Source organism: Salvelinus alpinus, chromosome 3 (genome assembly GCF_045679555.1).
Source record: "Salvelinus alpinus chromosome 3, SLU_Salpinus.1, whole genome shotgun sequence".
Taxonomy (NCBI): Eukaryota; Metazoa; Chordata; class Actinopteri; order Salmoniformes; family Salmonidae; genus Salvelinus; species Salvelinus alpinus.
The window spans coordinates 48,927,910-48,932,718 of record NC_092088.1 but is presented as its reverse complement, the minus strand read 5'-3'; the positions used below and the strand labels follow the sequence as shown (position 1 = coordinate 48,932,718).

The window sequence follows — 4,809 nt, the reverse complement described above, 5'->3', positions numbered from 1 at the left end:
AATGCGGGCGCCAGCCAGAAATTGTGCTGGGGGGAAATGTTTGCGCACGGCCTGTTCGTGCAATGTCTTCATACTTGATCTGGGGAAACACTCGATAAGTGCTTGGGCTCACGTTGACGAGAGACGTTTATCCACTCAGTAAAGTCCAAAAATACATTTTCTGAATTAAGGGTATGAGAAACTATACTGCAACTGGCACTCTGACAGACAAATCTGGGTTTTGCAGATGCCAGTAGAACACTACCTAACCGAATGCATAGTGCCGACTGTAAAGTTTGGTGGATGAGGAATAACGGTCTGGGGCTGTTTTTCATGGTTTGGGCTAGGCCCCTTAGTTCCAGTGAAGGGAAATATTAATGATATAGCATACAATTACATTCTAGACTATTCTTTGCTTCCAACTTTGTGGAAACAGTTTGGGGAAGGCCCTTTCCTGTTTCTGCATGACAATGCCACCGTGCAAAAAAGCGGGGTCCATACCGAAATGGTTTTATCGAGATCGGTGTGGAAGAACTTGACTGGCCTGCACAGAGCCGTGGCCTCAACCCCATCGAACACCTTTGGGATTAATTGGAACGCAGACTGCGAGCCAGTCCTAATCGGCCAAACATCAGTGCCCTACTTCAGTAATGCTCTTGTGGCTGAATAGAAGCAAGGCCCCTCAGCAATGTTCCAACATCTAGAGGAAATCCTTCCCAGAAGAGTAGAGGCTGTTGTAGCAGCAAAGGGGGACCAACTCTGTCTTAACGCATATGATTTTTGAATGAGATGTTCGACAAGCAGGTGTCCACATACTTATGGCCATGTAGTGTAGATAAGGCCCACTAGCCTTGTGCTCACACAGCCATTTCGAGTGAGGGGCTGAAGGACACACACACACAAACACATGCACACTAGCACACAGAGGCAAGCACAGATCAACACACACATACACACAAACACACACACACAGCGAATGCAGAGTAAGGAAGAATAATAAGACAACTTACATCTCCATTTGTTCATTCGTTCTCTCCTCACCTATTATTTCTCTGTAAAATTTGACAGCATCAGTCCCATTTACGGGTGATCTCTCTGCAACTATTTCCTCTAGCAGTTTCCACATCTGTTTTCACCATTCCTCTCCAGTTTAAAGTACCTGAAGGTGCAGTTAAATTCGAAGTACTGCAGCTTTATACATGTTAAAATCACCAATAATCTCCCTCTGACATGACCCCCAGTCCAAGCCAGCCACCCACATGAAAACATACTATAGTATACTCAGTGGTGGGCCGTCAGGGCCTGCAAGGCCATCTCTGCTGGCCTAAACATCATCAGAATATAATTTTTTTTAAATATATTTTCCCACAAATATGTATTAAATTATTCCCCAGAGTAAGAGTTATACTCTTCATTTCATAGCTTTCCTCTTGGTTGCACTGCTTCCAGCCCCAGGTTGAGATTTGGAGGGCTGGTCTTTACGTTAGATCTTTTATCCAATCATATTCAGCCATCATGTGTTGCCAGGGGTCTAAAATCTGCCCTCAGGCCTTCAGAATCAACAGTGCGGGCGCTTGTAGCTTAAAGTGAATGGAAATTAACATTTTGTGTCAACCAATCAGCTTTAGAGTTGGCTATTGTACGCCTGCTGGCTGGCTCCAGTGTTACACAGGAGCCAGCTAGCAGGCGTAGGGCGTCCACGTCTTTTGATTGGATTACCAATATTGAGAGGCAGGTCCTATGGGCAGGTCTATGCAGATCTAGGAAACTAAATTTGATAAACGAATTAATTCGCGTTCTACTGTTTTTTGAACCCACAATGGCGGAAGGAGGAGAAGATATCGATTTGGTCGAGGATATAATTATAACGCCATTCTCAAGACGAACTTTTCAAGAAAAGTTAGACATTGTAAGGAGAGGTCGCCCGACGCCACAAAGCCTGTCACAGGCGGGAAAGGGGTTCGTTCGTTCGCCACTTTCAAAGTTTCAACTATGAGCGCTGTCAATGGCTCACAGGCTCCGAGAAGCACTGCAAACTGTACTGCTGGGAATGCCTATTATTTGCAAGTGATCGATTTGGTGTTTGGAGCCACACTGGCTTTGCAAACTTGAGTTGTCTAACCAAGGCAGCAACGAGACACCAAAGTACGGCTGGGCACTTAGAAGCAATGGTGCTTTTGAAAACGTTTGGGGACACCAGAGTGGAGCTACAGCTCTCACTCGTCCTGCGTTATGTGACGGACACGGGAGTCAAGGAGCGATTTATCCGGTTTGAAGATGTGACAAGCGGCAAGCGAGCTGATGACATTGCCGCTCTTATTTTCCGTTTCTTGGAGGAAAATGAATGTAGTCTGGATAAAGTTGTGGCACAGTGTTTTGATGGCGCAGCAGTCATGGCATCTGGACTCAATGGGGTGCAGGCTAAAGTTAAGGAGAGGGCACCGATGGCCTTATTCATTCACTGCTATGCACATCGACTAAATTTAGTACTGACTCAAGGAGCCTCAAAGCTTAAAGAATGCAAGGTCTTCTTTGCCAACCTCAATGGCCTTGCAGCATTTTTCTCACGATCCCCTAAGCGCACGCAACTGTCTAATAATCAGTCTTTGGTGAGTAGGCATACAATGCATGTTATTTTTTATTAAATGTGTATGTATGTTTCGCATTTTATTTCGTTAATATTAAATAGCCTATATATTAACAAAATAAAATGGCAAATAGCCTATGTTGCAAATTATTTGTTTTCTTTTATTTTCAGTGAATAGTTATGTGTCTTTATCATCACGGTGAAACTGCTTTGGGTGCGACAATGCGCTGTTTAGTGAACACACTGTATTTATTTTTTGGGGGACTTAAAGCTCAAAGTTTGTGGACCAGAAATGGATAGAAGAAGAATATTAATATAACTCTGTTGCACTCGACTATGTTCTTGCCTATTAGTTGAACTGTACTGTATTGTACTCTTCCCCTGCAATTCTCTGAAAAAAATGTCAATTTCAAGGTGACGCAACGCCTGGTTATACTGCGTTTCTGTCTAAATGTATAGTGTCTAGAGCCATGGCATCTAAATGATGGTAATAACAGGTGGATTAATTCGGGTGGGACTGTGTAGGACCTCACTGAAGGCCCAGGCGCCAGGCCCACGGCACGCTACTGAGTATACTATGGTATAAATACTATAGTATTCACTGTAGTGTTTTTACAGATTGTTCTGTAGTATTCACTGTAGTATACTGTATTATCCACAGTTAACTCTATTGCAAATACTGTAGTAAAAGAAAACGGAGGAATATACTATAGTAATTAATGTATTGTTTTTGCAGATTGTAATATACTGTAGTATTTACTGTAGAGTTGTTTGAGGACTGTAGAATACTGTAGTAATTACTATAGTGTTTTTGCAGACTGTAATATACTGTACTATTTACTCTCGTGTTCTGCAGACATTACTGTAGTATTTACTATAGTGTTTTTGCAGACTGTAATATACTGTAGTATTTACTATAGTGTTTTTGTTTTATTATGTTTGACATAGAAGTGGAGGCTTTCTCCTTGAGGAAACCTACTGGACAAATACTAAAAAAGCACATTCTCCATAACCTGAAGGTTGGTAGGACTGGGGTTTGAATGGACAGTTCAGAGCTTCTGCTATTTTCTATAACCAACATGGAACACTGTCACGATCGTCATATTGTGGAAGAGAGGAGGACCAAGGCGCAGCGTGATAACAATACATCTTCTTTATTTAACGAAGACGAACACTGACAAACTATACAAAACAACAAACGACCGTGAAGCTATAAAACGAAAGTGCAGACACAAGCAACTAACGTAAAGACATAGACAATCACCCACAAACTACCTAATGACTATGGCTGCCTAAATATGGCTCCCAATCAGAGACAACGATAGACAGTTGTCTCTAATTGAGAACCAATCTAGGCAACCATAGACATACAAACACCTAGACTGAACCCTGCCCCATAAACATTCAAAAACCCTAGACAATACAAAACACATACATCCCCCATGTCACACCCTGACCTAACTAAAAATAATAAAGAAAACAAAGATAACTAAGGCCAGGGTGTGACAGAACACAATATACTATCTATACTTGGCATATAGGTTTCTCACTTATGGGTGGCAGAAATTGGGATATGGGGGAGGGGAATGGGCAGGATATATGCACATTAAAAACTGTAGTATCTACTACAGAGTTTTTTTTTTTTACAGATAATACTGTAGCATTTATTACAGCATTCTATATTATACAGTTGTTTTATTTGTTTGGTTTCACCTTTATTTAACCAGGTAGGCTAGTTGAGAACAAGTTCTCATTTACAACTGCAACCTGGCCAAGATAAAGCAAAGCAGTGCATCACAAACAACAACACAGAGTTACACATGGAATAAACAAACATACAGTCAATACTACAAAACAAAGTCTATATACAGTGTGTGCAAATGAGGTAGGATAAGGGAGGTAAGGCAATAAATAGGCCATAGTGGCGAAATAATTACAATATAGCAATTAAACACTGGAGTGATAGATGTGCAGAAGATGAATGTGCAAGTAGAGATACTGGTGTGCAAAGGAGTAAAATAAATAAATAACATTATGGGGATGAGGTAGTTGGATGGGCTATTTACAGATGGGTTATGTAAAGGTGCAGTGATCTGTGAGCTGCTCTGACAGCTGGTGCTTAAAGTTAGTGTGGGAGATAAGTGTTTCCAGCTTCAGTGATTTTGGCAGTTCGTTCCAGTCATTGGCAGCAGAGAACTGGAAGGAAAGGCGGCCAAAGGAGGAATTGGCTTTGGGGGTGACCA

The 4,809-nt window shown here is 41.8% G+C and overlaps 1 non-coding gene across 1 annotated transcript; it reads right to left on the bottom strand.

Moving 5' to 3' along the window:
- Nucleotides 1-3,518: 3,518 nt before the first annotated feature.
- Nucleotides 3,519-3,573, bottom strand: LOC139571697 (U7 small nuclear RNA). The gene has a single exon (XR_011674336.1). It is a non-coding gene; the product is annotated as a U7 small nuclear RNA (small nuclear RNA).
- Nucleotides 3,574-4,809: the final 1,236 nt, after the last annotated feature.